The sequence below is a fragment of the Sinohyriopsis cumingii genome, chromosome 9 (genome assembly GCF_028554795.1).
Source record: "Sinohyriopsis cumingii isolate HCF-2022 chromosome 9, ASM2855479v2, whole genome shotgun sequence".
Classification (NCBI taxonomy): Eukaryota; Metazoa; Mollusca; class Bivalvia; order Unionida; family Unionidae; genus Sinohyriopsis; species Sinohyriopsis cumingii.
In genome coordinates, this window is record NC_142969.1 from 52,775,552 (window position 1) to 52,792,908 (window position 17,357).

Sequence of the window (17,357 nt, forward strand, 5' to 3'; positions counted from 1 at the left end):
AGAGTGGTCCTCGTCAACTCGACAGACAAACAACATGTATGTATGTATCTGTGTATGCATTACTGACTTATTGAATACAAAACCATGCAACCTGGTAGTTGTCAATGTTCTGTGTTACTTTTCAGTATTACTGGCTTATTAAATACCACACCAATGATGTGTATTGTCAGTATAATATAATGCTTTCCTCTCTTAACATTAATACCAAGTGGCTATATTTTTATGTTCCTCATGCACACACAAATCTGAAAGTGTTTGCATTTGTAAATGTGCAAACGTTTTGGTGTTCAGTGTGTTAAACCATAAATATTTGTATATATGTTTTTCATGAAAACACATTTATATTAGTGTATTTGTCAAGGCAGCTGTTAAAAGAATATTAAATTTGGAAGATGCGTAGCCTCATGATGAAATTTGATTTATATGCTTTTAAGGGATCTGGACGAGCTGCAGACCTATTATCATATGCCGTCAAATATGTGGAAAAAGTTTACAAACAGGAACAAGACATCGAGATGTAAGTTTATAAATGCAAATTTTTATTATAGAAGAATGATTACATTCAATGCAATAAATTCTCTATTTTGTTGGCAATTCATGGCACATCAACGTGGTTTTATCATGCCAGGGCAATTGTACTAAAGTGCCAGGGATACACCACTCTGGCAGACCTGGTCTAGTCGATCAGCTACCATCGCTACCATTTTATGTTGTAAAATCAGGACAGTAAATGAATGTGCCAAGATGTATGCATGATAACAAGTGCACACATGACTTCACATTTGGTAAAGCAAAAACAGGCATGTACAGAGAAATGAAGTCAGTGCATTGATGCTGTTAAGTATCGAACAGTTATACTAAGTATACAAATGGTGACAGGAATGACAAGGTTTTCTGAATCATTACTGAGTGCATGTTAAATAGCAAGGATCTGGACAGTAGCACATGAAATCAGCAGAAAAAGTTATTATAGTACAAGTCAATACTTCGAGTACGTTCCCTGATCACATTAACATTGGGAATATAAGCATGCTACCTCTTGAAGTCAGCACAACTACAACTACAAAACTCATCTTTTCTGTCTATATCATATATACAAAGAGCAGTAATTCTTGCCTGTTACCTCCCTTTGCCTTGAATTTGCCATGTTATCATTCAAACAGTATATCTCTAATGCTTGTATTGATTTATATTTCACCCGCATTGCCATTAAATGGGAAAATATAAGCGGTTTATGGACAAGCAAAAAAGCATGAATTGTGCCTTGGGTGCACCAAGTGAGCTTCGTCGCTACCATGTAGTGTTTGCATTACTGATCGACCCCCATCCCCGTATAACATGAAAATGAACACACGCTTCATCAATGATCACGTTTGCAGAAATGGGAGGACAGAACAGTGAGGTTTCGCCATTGCAACATCTCAGTGTTGTTCAAATTACAGATGAATGGACTGGATAATTCTGATATCAAGTGAGAATGTACCCGTATTTGTAAGCAACCCATGTCTGAGGATAGCCTTCGGGCCTGTATGTTTAGGTTTACATTTTTACAGACCCAAATGATCAGTTACTTGATAAGGTAACATCGTTTGAAAGTGCCCATGTCTTCCAGCTATACAACCATCCATCTCATCTACTTATTGACCATACATCAGTCGTGACAGCAACACATACTTGTAATTACATGAATGTTTTTTATAGATCTGTCTGTCCAGCAAGATTATAGCTTTGCAGGTACTGGAACTATTATAACCTGCATGATCTGCAAGCATGCAAGCCATTCTACTGGTGAGCCAGCCATTCTTTATGATACGATATAATCATCCGCCTGTGGGTATGTTCACTGCTTACATGAAGTACAGAGAATGTGACTTGTATCGATATGATGGAATTACATCATCCATGCCACCAGGGATGTGCTATCTAGATCTGAAAGCAGACCCTGACAAGGATACTAGACCCAGTGAGTGTGAAGATAATCCTGGCCAAAAGCAGTACTCGTGAGCAACAATCGAGGTGACTGAGTTTAGCTTTCAGGCTGGGGTTGAAGAAATATAGCAGGTGTTGTCGATTCTCCATCCCGTACCACCATGCACAACTATCTGGTGAAGGTTCTGGTAGAAATAAATGAAGCAGAAGGGACCATGTTTTTCCATAGGCTTCCACATTTTTCTAATGTCAGATATTAATGACAGGATATCTCGGAAAATATATGATAATGGCCATTTTACGTTGTTTTTTTCTCTCCAAAGGTCAAGTACCAGCGACTTTTTTGTCAGGCTGGTATGCCATTCATTTACTGCCTCTGCAAATATAGGCCTTATGCAAAGTGATGCATTCATCAAGTCACATAATATCCTGGTATTATAAATGACTCCGGCCACTATTAGTTTCTGGAAACAGAAATACCAATGAGGAAGCCCCAACTAGAAGCGATATTATGTATTTATTAAACTACTAAACTACTTACATTCTGGGTACTCAGCTGTTGGCGGGCTTCAATGCAGTCAGCGACAAGTTGGGGTTAGAGAAAATGCTTTACCACATCAATCTTTGGAAACAAAGGATATCATCAATGCTTTTTCTGGAAGGTCCACATCAGTGGGAAACCTGCTCTAATTATAACGCCCAATTCAGAGGTTTTGACCTGTCCCCTCATATAGGCGTAGGATCAGGGGTACCAAATCACCGATTGCGACTAAGGTAATATCAGTGTGCAAATCAGACACATTCCCGGCAGACCCAATGTCTCTCTCTCTCTCTCTCTCAAAAAAAAAAAAAAGAAATGGTAAAGTCATTGATATGGAATGGTCCCTCCATCCATATGAATTTCACTAGAATTGTGTAAATTAGTAATGTCTAATAGTCGACTATTTTATCACAAGTTGAAATCACAAAGTGACCTCCTTTGTCTCTCCAATTCTGGCCATGGACGCGATATCAACAATCAATAACCATCATGAAGTGCAGGCCTGTGCCTTTGCTCCAATACTCTTGGAACAAAAATTAACAGAGTATATGAGGGGTTAGAAATTCAAAATGATTATAGTAAGAAGTCCCTCCACTTTGAAGACTTAAATGAGGAAGCTGTGTGTCTTCTGGGATTAATGTCGAGTCAGCACCATCAACCCTTTGAATATCTAGATCCCTCTGACTATATGTGGAGGAACGTTGGTTCCTATTGCCATTATATCATGCCAATCCATGATTTCTAACATATCCAGCATTCAGGCATACTGGCAGAAGGAATGTCTATCATGATACATTTCTATCAGACATACTGGCTAATTTTGACTTGAATTGGCCAACAACACTTTTCTTCGAAATTCAAGTATGTCCTCAGTTTTTATATATTTCAGTTCAGATAAAAGTAAAGCCCTTGGTCAGAGCCTTTCTGAAACTACCATGATATAAAATACATTCCTGGAATAGCATGCAGTTTGAATTACAGGCATGTTCATTACACCAGCACTATCTTCAGTTTAGAGTGGATGATTCGGCGGTCCTTGTAACTCAGCCAGATTTTGTGGCCAAGAACAGGTTGCCATCGTTGGCCAACACAGATCTGTCAGCCGCTTGCTTTCTTCAATAGATTCATCTCGAGAAGTAGCCATGTAAGACCATTCTGCACCATTAAAATGATATTGAATGTACCGTTCCAAGTTTTATGTCTGTGATTTAGTTTTGCAGTGACTCTCGTTGGATCTGTCGAACCAAATCTTTGTGGCACAAACGACCAATAGACAATGTAAAGGTCAACACAGCCTCTTTACTTCAATGGGTATCCAGGAAGGTTTTACTCATAGACTGTGTTGCTTGCAAGGTAGGAGAACGGGTTAGTGTTCGCATTGGGAACCGAGCCTTTTCCCAATAAGAACACCCGAGTTATTGCTATGTATGTTCAAATCCCCTCCTTCTATTACCTCCTACATTGACGTGATCAAAGCATATGTTTCTCATAGAATGCTTATCTGATCACAGTGTATCACTTAAGTGCGCCCATCCACCCGGATATTTGAGGATCCTCTTTTATCTATGGCAGTGGAAAGAAAGGTAAAATGGGCTAGCTTTACTACTTTTTGTCCATGTTAACTGAAAGGATGGATTCGAAGGTTGTAGGCTTATATTCCTAAAGGTAATGTAATCGGGTGATTATTCTCAGAGAATGTTTCCAACATTATATATATATATATATATATATATATATATATATATATATATATATATATATATATATATATATATATATATATATATATATATATATATATACACACACACACACACACACACACGAGACAGAAAGGAAAGTCCTATCCCTGGGTTCACAATGAAGAATGTTTGATAATAGTAGGCAGAATTAATATTTTAATACAAATAGTACTGTCATACAGGTTAGAGAATTTTTTATAGGAATCCGGAATGACTGTGTAGATACATGAGAATTAATTACTAGGTCATCGTGCGAGTGTGTCTGTTACACATGACTGCATATAACACCGACTGAGTAACTTTATTTTTTGGTGACGTTTGCTTAGTCGTGAGGGAATATGGGCTGATGTGTGCCATTTACCTGCTGAATTTGGTTTGATTCTCCGTAGAGTATGAATTAAAAATTCTCTAACCTGTATGATAGTATTATATATATATATATATATATATATATATATATATATATATATATATATATATATATATATATATATATATATATATATATATATATATATATATATATATATATATATATATATATATATATATATATTGATAGATAGATAGAGCGACGAGGGGGATATTAAATGTCTTGAGTAAGTGTCTTGTTGATTTATAATGTATGTATTAATCTTGCCGAAAAAATCCAAAGTATTTTATATCATTTTTAGTTCTCTTAGTTGCAATATTTTATTCTATGATTCATTTTGAGAAAAATATATCGTGTCAAGTATACAATAAAAACCAGAAATGACAATTGTGACGTATTTTATATAGATTTCTGTCTGTCTAATTATTCCGTTGGTATTGTGTTTCATAAAGTATTCACTAATACGTTCTTATAAAGTAGTAATTATTTTTAAAATCAGTTAATTCATTGTTACTGGTACACAGTGAAAAGGCTGAGTCACGGTTTAGTAAACTCCACTTTAGTTGTGCACTTGATAAATTTGTTTCAACAGAACTTGGAAGCAAATCTGGCCAAGCCTGGAAGCTGACATTCTTAAACGAATGATAGACATCAAGTTCTGTGAAGATATAAGGATTGATGAAAACATTGAGCTAATTAAGGAATGCCTTGGCAAGTCTGAGCTGATTCAAATATTTGATTGGAACCCAAACAGAGACATGGATATGGCTATGCTTAAAGCAATTCTAAAAGGTATGAGTATTTTAAAATTGAATTGTAACTATTTGTACCCATTAACAGACACCTAGTTTGCCAAAAGGTTTGTCATTGCTAATATTCCTTCTTCCAATTTTTTTGTTTAAGGTCTCGTACAGTAGCACTAATTAACTTCTATTATATACTCTCTTGATTTGTCTACATTACCAGTGCACAATAAATACATTCCCCTACAAACATTCTGTATTATTTACTTTTCACATTAATTGGGACACAACATATAAAAAATACAGTATAGAGTATGCTGCATTTTTTGACATTGGTGTATTTGTTTGAACTGTCATCCTATGCAACAGCTAAGAGGTTGAATTCAGTAAACATTTTATTTTTTGTTCGGGCTCTAGAGCTACAATCTATTCATTGCTTCCAATGTTGTTCACTGCTTAGCATATATCAAAGAAACATCAGAGATAAAAATGAGAAACATACATATGGGTTTCATATGGAGGACAGTTGGAAGCAATAATAGCTAATTGATTCAGCCAGTATGGTACTGTGATACATTACAGAAATGTGTAAAGTTGTAGCTTTTTAGTTATATTAGATACAATAAATTGGGTCATTCACATGGTTTATATAACATATAATGTTAACATGCATTAATGCAATGTGTGGTATTTGTTTCCCTCATTTAGCCAACAAGAACCAGGTGATGTCTAAGCTGAAAGGAGCTTTGTCCTGGAGAAGGACTGTGAATTTTCGTGATTACAAACATTCGAAGGTTAGTGTCTATCTCATTATTTTCAGAATTATGCTTCATTGCTTGCAAAACTACCTCCTAACTTTTATTCTCAAAGTCCACTTTTCATTCCCATCACTCCTCACCCCATTAAGTTTGCCCAATCACTACATGTAAAATCTTTTGTGTAAACATCTAAATAATATTGCCCCATAACAGTGTGCATAGTGTATAGCTATATTCCTGTTCCATTTGTGTTGTAGAATGTTAGTTCACTAAATTTGTAAACAGAAAATGAATTCTCTAATTTACAGTATTTAGCCATGGAAAATGCTGTGTATTGTGCAGCACAACTTTCAGGACCATAGATTAATTTGCACAAATCTAGTCTGACAAACACAATTAGTGCCACTCTTACTTACATTATCTTCAAGATGAATCAACCATTAAAACTGTGTTATGATTATGCATCTTTTGGTATAATTTGCAGACTTCTAATCACAGTAAAATATTGTGGCTTAAGGCATTTATTAGCTTTAAAATTTATACATTGAGCAAACTGATTTTCACATATTTTTTTTCTGTTCCAATAACACTTTACAATTTCTTAGGATGTCTAGTCTTTCTGAGAAAAATTCTAAACATGTCTCACAATCCATCACTAACTGATCCATCTTCCTCTTGGAAAACAACAAAGCTTGTAACCATTTATTGAAGTAAACATAACCTGTTACTTGGCACCTTCATAAGTAAGCTTTTGCTTGCTATGTAAATTGTGCAAAAATTGGACAAATATCAAAGAATTATATAATGATTTTTTTTTTGTTTCTTCAGACTGCCATCTCAGGTGACACCAGATTACAACTTGACGTTGAGAATTTTGAGGAGCTAATTTTAGATACAGGCATCAGTCTAAAGGAGTTCCTGACAATCCAAAGACTGCTGCAGAGGTACAACAAAGTAAGCATTTTAGCACACTAAAAATTCCATAAATTGAAACAATGGAACAAGTTTCAAAGCGACACAACATGGTGCTTTGTGCACAGATGTCTATGACCCAGCAATATTTGGAGAAAATAAAATCATGTGATGAATTCGTGAAGGCCAGAAGAGAAGCAAACGATTTCTCAAACGAGAGGGAAATAACAAATATATTGAAGACAACTGCCATTCACGCATGGCACGGTGTTTGGTGCAAAATAGCCAAGATTAAGTTATATCCAGGTCTACTGTATGACAGTATCTCGCAAATAAAAATCATTATTTGAAAACACATTCATTTGAGTGCAAGTGACAATCTTTTCGCCGGCGCGGGTTACAAAATTACCATTACTATTTACCCGCAGACATCAGTGCAGCTTTGTAATAATTATTACTACAGATGCCAAGCACATAGAAGCCCTGGTGGTAAATAAACACAACTGGCAGCCATCGGTAAACTTCTTCTTTGAACTTACCGACAGGACATCAAAGACAAAGGTTATTTTTATTACAAAGCAAGCCGACCTTGGAAGCCGACTTTGGACTCGGAAGCCGATTTTTTTAAAAAGATATTAACACAAAGGTTATTTTATCGCAAAGCAAGCTGACCTTGGAAGCCAACTATGGATTCTTTTAAGTGTGCCGATTTTATATTTTTTAGCTTTGAATATACAAAGACGGCCGAGATATGGAAGCCAACTTGGGTTCCTTTTCACCACTATTCATGAAAATTTTGAAAATAAAGTGAAACGATGGAACAGTTTTTAAAGTTACACAATATAGTGCTTCATGCGCGAACATCGATGACACAGCATCATCCAGAAGATTTGGAGAAAATAAAATCACGTGATGAATTCGTGAAGGCCAGAAGAGAAACATATCATTTCTCTGACAATATGATCATTAACATGGATAAAACTCTAGTGTACTTTGATCGCATTCCTGGATGGACTGACGATAAGATGGGTGTCAGAAGTGTGAGAATTAGCAAGACTAGTGCAGATTTTAAAAAATTTGACTTTTGTCCTTGCAGTTTCCGCTTCAGGGTGTGTGTTGCCTCTAACAATTTTTCACGGTATGAGAAAACTAAAAAAAATATTAATGTACCAAAAGAATAGATCGTACATGTGCAGGAGAAGGGTTATCATGATGAGATGCTGCTGCAGTGGATTAAAGAGTTTTATCTCAAGGTCACAGTTTTATATTTTTTTAAATAAAATTTCAGCTGGAGTGCATTTTCCGACATGTAATTTTCGAATGATTTAAAAGGTGTCCCACAACTTACGACTCGAAAATAACGATGTGTCCCAGAACAAACAGTGCGCAAAAAAATTACTTTTAAAATTAATTTATAGTGTCCCAACAAATACAGTGTCCCAACATATACGATAGATACGGTATATACCTACTTGTAGATAAAACTATACTGTATTGATCTTTTATTCTATATGTTCATTCTAAGGTGGGTGAACAATTATGGAAAAACAGTTTATTTAAATAAAGCTGATTATTGTGAGACGATTTGAAACTTAACATTTTCAAGTATATAATATATAGCTTTTCTATATATTATCATCATTTCACCATATATGAGATTTTCTGAGGCACAAACATTAATTTATTATATACAAAAAAGTGTTTAGTCTTTCTGCGCAAAATGAAATGTAAACATTTATCATGAAACATCACTGCTTAATCCTTTATCCTGTAAGAACACATGAAAGCCATGTAAACATTTAAAGCAAGAACCTTAATCTGTTACAAATATCTTTGTTGTTAACAAGGTTTTGTGTTAAACACGCTAAAATATCAAAATGTAAATTATAATTTTGTTTGTTTCTTCAGCCTAACAGATTAGATGACCTCGTGTTATCTGCCATAAAACAGAACAGTGTGAATTTTGTAAAGCTATTTTTGAATAATGGCTTCAATCTCAATAAGTTCCTGACGGACATAGGACTGTTGGAGCTGTACAACAATGTAAGCATTTTAGCACACTATACATTATATATAAACTGATATTCACACTGCACAAGTCATCTTACACATCATTATATAATGCGTTGGTCTTTTTTTCTACATCCTTCTTATTTTCTGTGTGAGAATGATTATGGACAAAATGTTATTTGATACAAATTGAGCTTATTATTGTTTCAGAAAATTTAGAACAGAACATTTTCTTGGGTACAAAAATAACAATTTACATCAATTATGATCATTTCACTATAATATAAATTATTTTGAGGCACAAATAATTGAATTTATTGTATGGGAAATAGAGAATAATATATTGTATATTGTTGCCAGTTTTATATTTTGTCCCATGAAGAACATGAGAGCAATTTTCCTTACACATTAGCATATCACGTATGACACTTTATTAAAATTTAAGTTATGTTCTTCTGTTCATTATGCAGAAATTGAAACTGATAATTAACATAAGTAAGGAGCATCGCAATATACTTTTCTGAGCAGATTGTACTAACTTCCAGTAGTACAAGTCATGCAGATATTATAATATAAACGGCAGTGAAATTTATGGGGAAATTGATTGAGAGCTTTTTGAGATATCAGAGTTTCAAACATATTTATGAGTTATGATAGCATAGAAGAGATAAGAGATGCTTAGCTTTCCGCAAAGAAGCAGAGGAAAACTGTGGCGCCATCGCCATCAATGGATTCTGCACATATAGTTGCATATATACGTAGGCACATTTCGCTGTATCTATATGACTCTTTCACTTGAGTTTAGCGGCTGTGTCATAAATTCAGCTTTCACTTTTTCCCGTGGCCAGACGCCAGGTGTTTCTTAACCTGCATTGGTGTCTCCTTGCCTACCACAGTCACAAGAGCATATCAGCATTGATCACTGCAAGTAAGCAAATAAACCTGCTGTTGGTTGAATAACGAGGCATGATATATACATTTGTGCTTCCGTAATCCATTGAAACATACGCAGAATGAACAAGAAGAAAGCACATTCACTTGATACAAAACTATTGACGACACATGCTCAATTCTTGTTGAATCTGGCTATCTCTATGTGGAAGTGACTGGACAGGTTTCTGGTCATTATTCTCAGAAACATATGCTATCCTTTTTTCCATTTACAAACAGCATATGACTCTAATTTAGTATTTTCATATTTTTTGACAGCATTGCATATAAAGAGATCTTATTGTTGATATCATGTGACTACTGGACCTCTGACATGTAGCTTGCAAGAGTGGTGTAGCCATTTGAATATAAATGCAAATGGCGATAATCAGATCAAATGTTAGCAACATATCAGCAAATTAAGCTGTACTTCGTTAAAATAGGTCTCTTCCATTAATAATAACATAAATTTGTAGGGCTCTTATTTCTAGTTGAGTTTTAACAGCTACTGAATGGTTATATAATTATATTCTTTCTGACACATTCTTTCTTGTCATACAGCTAATTGTTCTGCAAAGCATCTCACGTTTTCTGAGTATCGCCATCTATCCATCTTTTCCTTGCTCTTCTTTTTCCTTTAAAAACTGATTTTCTTTTATGTTGCAACCTTGAGCTGCATGTTATTGACAGTTACTTCTGGTGAAGCATCTAAACCATTTAATTGTTTGTGTCTCAATCTAGATTCTGATAGGTGATGTTCCAGCCATTTCTCTGATCATCTCCTTCCTTATCCGATCATTGTTGGTCTAATGTTTACCGTTTATCTCAAACATATCATTTTAAAGATAGCACTTTTTTGTACGTACATCTTAATTAGTACCCACATCTGTCACAGAGTTGGGATGAATGTAAAATTTATTAGTTGGCTTTTTGTTTCAATAGGGGTATTTTGTTTGGGTTTTTTTAAAGATAGGGTTAATTGATATGTACATTATTTTAGTTTTTTGAGTTCTTGTTTCCATTTCTCTGTCTATCCTTCCATACTTTGTGAATAGAGTTCCTATAATTTTTAATTATTTTACTTTCTTTAACCTTTTGTTAATAATTTTAATGTGTTTTTCATTATATGTTCTGCTTCTCAGCATTCTCACTGTTTTATATGCATTATCCTCATATCATACTTTTGACAGGTGTTGTTCAGGTAAGTAACAGAGTATGAAGGTCTTGTATTGTATAGTGAAGTAACTTTTAGTTGCCAGCAAACATCAGTTAATTTGGGGCTTATAGTTGTGGATTTGTTTCTTTTGTAATTTGATCCATAGAGATCAGAAAGAAATGGATGGAAATGACACATCCTTATCACACTCCACTGATGTTTACTGTCAAGATCAAACTTATTCCATGAAGCATCAATCTGCATAAATCTAACCTCTGTCTTTTGTTTAATTAGCATCATGTGCGGTCACCATAGAACAATGTCCATTTTAATCAATATATTCACTCCATTTTCTGTATAGGTCCCCTCAGGAAATTTCTTAAATATTTTACTTGATAAGATGCTGAAAGAGAATAAAGAGGTATGTAATACTTTTCTTGGTTCTCATTTTGAAGTTGATATGATTTAAAAGAGGGATTGACAAAATGTTGACTTGAAAATTAACAACAATGCAAAATATCTCTACAAACATGCAATAATCGTTTTCAAATTTAAGACAAAAAGGTCTCTGATGTTTAGTTAAACCTTTAGAAATTCAGTGCATTATCAGCATGTCTCAAAGAGCTTTGATTGCTATATCATCACAGTGATATCATCAGCACCATCTCTTCCTGTTTTTCCTTCCTTCTTTGTTTCTCTTTCTGTCTCTCCTGACCAGATATTTGAAATGAATAAGTCAAATTGCATGTGGGTGTGTTTGTGATTTGGAATTTTAACATAACTTTAACAATTTTCCAGTCATATCGCTACGATGTCTGCAATCTGGCAGTTTATATTGATGTCTAGCAGTAAGGCATCATGCCGCAGACATGTATCATGGTGTTCCACTGAGTCACATTATCCTGACACCAGGTCTACCAGTCTTAACACTAACCTCTTAATGCCGAGCGCCTAGCGAGGAAGCTGTGAGTTACATTTTTATAAGTCTTTGGTATGACTTGGCTGGGATGCGATCTCGCGACCTCCCCCATCTATGGGTGAATTGCATGAATGTGTGATTACTTAATATTATTTGTTATTATTGTAAATGCTCTCAAATAATGAAACTAATGCTGTAACGTATGAACCTAAATTGGTGGCATCACCGTTGCTTGTCTTGGAAAATTTCTTAGAAGTAAAGACTAACAAAAACACCACCAACAAAACAATACAAACACACATAGGTCAATAAAAATAAAATTGTGATCGCCCTGAAATAGGACTAATGAAACAATACTCTTGTACTGATTACTGGATTAAATATATACTTCTCTTTAGTAAGCTGTATTTTAAAGTGCACATGTTTTAATATGCATTCTTATTGCACAATACCTAAGAGTAAACTATCATATTTTTTTCCAACATAAAAGCCCAACAAGCATAAAGAAGGAGATTTCAAAATAAGATCGCACCTTTTTATGATTTATCTAACTTGCTGGAAATAACTGGCACATGTCCTAATACAATTTGCCAGTTTTCTTCTGTTTTTCATATACCTTTATTATTCATATTTAACTTGTTAGCTTTCTTCATGATTATATATATATATATATATATATATATATATATATATATATATATATATATATATATATATATTGTGTTTGAGCTTGGTCAGAAAGCAGTTTAAGGTCTTACCTAACTAGTGACATATATTTTGGAAAAAAACATAATACACATTTAATATTTAAGAGTTTCATCTTCTTTTTCTGAGTTTAACTTGGCATAAACTCTCCATTGCCGACCCAGACAGCAAATAATGCCCAAAGGTCGTTATGTGAGCTGTGTGAGTCTGCAACTGAGAGTTAATACCACGATAAATTCAGAAGAAGAAAAAAAAACATTAAACTCTTATAATTGCAATTCCTAATTTTATTTCTTTTGTATTTTTATTCTGTCCTTCTAAAGATTTTTCCTATCAGTTTTAGAGCCTTATTTAAGCATATGAATTCTTTTTGAGCGCATCTGCTAGGCACCCATTTAAAGAACAGGGGATTTTCCATCTGCAATGTAATAGCTACATTAACATCAAACAAATAATTCTACCAATGGAATGCAATCTATGGTCTTGAACATGCCACAGCATGGTTTTAATATTTTATCTGAATTGGAATATGTGATCTGAGTTAAGTTTAGTATTCAAAGCAAAGGATGTGTTGTTTTGTTTGACATACGAATGACTCTTGGATTTGATGCTCTCATGAGTTATTGTGACTTGGCCAAATCGTTATTGTCCAGACGCGTGAGTATCCAATTGTCATTTCTTTAAAACTATGTTCGTGTTCTTTAGCAGTTTAGGTTACTCACAGGGGCTATGTAAAAATGAAATTAAGACTATCGGTAAATTGTTATATTAATGGGGTCCAAAAGTCCAACAGTAGAAGACATCGACCCTGACAGTGACAATGGGGGAGTAGCGGGATTTTTACCTATCCCACCCCACATCTTAACCATTAAGGTGAGAGTCTTACATTATAAGACTGTGAATACTATTGTTATAATGTTAGTATTTGACCCTCTCCTCCTCTCAGTCCTTATATCCATTTACCAATAGTTTCAAATTCATTTGTAACAAGCCACAGTGAAAGTGTCCAATTTTCTTCATAGCAGATTTTGAGATTCCCAGCTTTTTTTCAAATCTGATCAAAGAAAGAATTATCTTCAGAAAATAAAAAAGATTTGTTATTTAATTCTGTCGAATCAATTCATTCAATTTTCTAAATCAAATGTAAACCCGCTGTTTATTTTCTTTCGCTTTAAAGGCATGCAGTGTATATGCCTTTTGATTCAGTGTTTACATTAGTAACTTTGTGCGTGACTCTATTTATAGAAGTTAGTCTAAAGTTGTTCTCCATACAGTTTATACAGAAATTTACGCAACTGGGTCTGATCACATAGTTATATAATGACCAATGGAAATATTCTCTACATTTATCAACTGATGCTGCTGCAATTATTTATCTATGATTCTAGATTAAATATTAAGATTATTATTAGTGGAAATAGACGTGTTTACTTGAATCTGACTTTAGTACGTTAGGTTTCACTTGGAAATTCCTGATGTTGTTGACAGCATAAAGTATGCTGGAAGTAAGTTTGTTTACTAATTTAATGGAAAATTGCCATATATCCTGGCTCTGTTATTGTGTTGTAGCTTTTGATGTTAGTTGTATTTTCTTCAAAATTATGTATTCCCACCATAACATCCAAAAGGGGAATCAGTTTTATAATTGTGTTTTGGTTTAATTGGAGAGGATTTATTCATTTAAATTATTCACTGGAATTACAAATTTTTCATTAATTCTTCTAAAACTAAATCATTGAATTATTATGAATTGATTCATGTACATTTTGGATTATATCATTGTGATACATCAAGTATGTTAGCACATCACCACATTTTAGGCTACTGGCACATCAGTATCAATACTGGCATTTATTCGGAACATCACTGATATTCATTTGCAGTTCTAAATATCTGTACCTGTGATTAAACTTTCAGGAATATTTCTAATTTATTTTGCAATACCAAAAGTTCTTTGTAAATTTTCACTTTGTATTGTAGGGAAATAAATTATATGTTGAATTTTACAAAACTTCTTGGTCTTCATTCTTTTATGTAACAAAGTTTAAGACCATGGAAATCTAACACATTACTCGATTATTATACATTTTTAGTACCACTACTATTTTACAAATCAATCCTTGCTTTTCAAAATATAATTGTTTAAAATGAACAACACAAATAGGAAGACAAAAATAGGTAATGGAATGTATACCAAATCTCATCCTTGCTGTGCTTTTTTTTTTTTTTGAGTGCTTCTATCAAATTTTCTGTCAAGAAGCAATTAGACTCGACTGACTGTATATCTATTTCTCACTCAACCTCTATCACTGACAAAGGAAAGTGGAGCTACGATATTCCTTTGTGCTTCATATTACACAAGTCAGTTCTACTTCATGATTCCAGTCAAAAGCGATTTTTATAACTTATAAAATATCTTCAGTATTGTTAAAAAATGAAAATAATTAAATTCAAGGGCAACAAGGCTGTCCTGAAAATCATACTTGTTTGTTGAGGTTGACTATGAGTTACACAATTCTGTCTTCATCATTGATGTTTTATAATGCAGCTTAATAAGGAAATCAACTGGATCAGGTGAATCAGCTGAAAAAAGATTTACTTGGTGAATACTATAGCCCGCAATCCAAATCCAAACGAAGGGATACAGTCCATAGTGGTAAGAACAAGAATAGGGTTTGAGCCACTTTTCTGAACATTTAAATCTACAGCAGTGAGGATGGGGATGGATGGGTCTTTGTTCTGTGTGGGGCAACATCTTAACCTTTTTCAGGGTTGCATATATGATGCATGTCACTAAAACTGAATATTTTTCAGGAACACTTTGTGAGCATCATAACGTCAAACTTCAGGAGTCTGTAATATTTTATGAATCATGAATGCTTTACTTCCAAGAAATATAGAAATTACTGGAGTTTCTTCTAATCAGTGTTATTATTAACAACCACCATTTCAGTTGCTTGAAGAGATTCAGCACTCTACAAATGGTGAAGTTCCTTGAACTACTAGTCTTATTTCATGAACAGAATGAATATATCTAACCAAAATAGGCTCAATGTGAAAATTATCTTAGTTCAACCAAATTCAATATTCAATAGGTACCATCACTGTTCAATGCACTGAAATGTCAGTCCAAAGTAATTCGAGAAACCTGACCACTTGTTTATAAATATATTTACTCAGAAAGGAAAAGGTCATCCAAGCAAATGTAGAATGATTAAAGAAATTAGACTCTTAGTTGTTTCATCATGTCAGTGTGGGCTGTTAACTATGTGTTCTTGAATATTTGCGTTCAGAGTTAGCTTGTCGATGTTACTGCAACATAATCCCACAAACACCAGTTGTTACTGCAATAATAAGTAAACACCCACATTATATATATATATATATATATATATATATATATATATATATATATATATATATATATATATATATATATATATATATAGAGAGAGAGAGAGAGAGAGAGAGAGAGAGAGAGAGAGAGAATTATAAATATACACAATACAGAACGGAAAGTGCTTCATTCCTTCATTCTATAGAACAATGCTTGATAATAGTAGGCATACTTAATATTTAATACAAATAATACTATAGGTACTCTATAGATTTGTACTCTATAGATACTCAGAAATTCATATTCTATTCGTACTCTACTCATCACATTGCCTTGCCTGCACACACCAGCCCATATTCCATCTTGATTAAGCATGCATCACCAAAAAATGATGCAACGAAATCGGTGTTATATGCACACGTGTGTAGCATATGCTTAGTGCTTAACCGTGATGGAATATGGGCTGGTGTGTGGAGGCAACGCAATGAGTGCCATTTACCTATGGACCTGGGTTCAAATCTCCATAGAATACAATTAAAAATTCTCTAACCTGTATGATAGTATAGTATATATATATATATATATATATATATATATATATATATATATATATATATATATATATATATATATATATATATATATATATATATATATATATATATCTGTGTATGCGTGTACATTGTCTTGCTGGACTAAACTCATAAAGTGCCTGGGTTTGCCAGCATGCCATAATCTACTCGATTTGCTGTATTAACAAGTCTGATTGATCAAAGTAGAAAATATTCATGGCAAGTCATGTAGGATATTCAGCTGTATGCTGTCTTAAAATCTTCCGTAACTTTGAAAAGGCAAGTCTGTACTGGATAAGCTTTGTTTGAGATTAATTTGATTTGGATTTTCATTTGACGGCAAAGTTCAAACGTTCAGCTTTTGAAACGTATGGCTAGACACATTAGTGATTGTCTTGATGCTGGAAATACACCATGGTTACAGTAAAAAGTGATACAATAAAACACTCATACACTAACTCTTGTGCTGCTTTCATTTTCATTTACTTTTTGTGTCCAATTGTGAGGCCCCAACAAGGACCATTTTGATCACCTATTTTCCAGATTGCCCTTCTATTAATAACTATTAGGGCATTGCCCAAATTTATTATATCTTAGAAGCGACATTACTATTTTATGAATAATTTCAATTATGACTCCAATGTAATAACAGAGGTGACCATTGTGTTGCTGTATTCCATCTCAACTATGATGTTAACATGTCCCTATATCAACTAAATTGCTTTTCTTG

General features: G+C 33.8%; 1 pseudogene; it reads left to right on the plus strand.

Annotated features, from left to right (window-relative positions):
• The window catches only part of LOC149791817 (transient receptor potential cation channel subfamily M member-like 2), an 82,398-nt pseudogene that overhangs the window by 24,560 nt on the left and 40,481 nt on the right, over positions 1-17,357 (plus strand).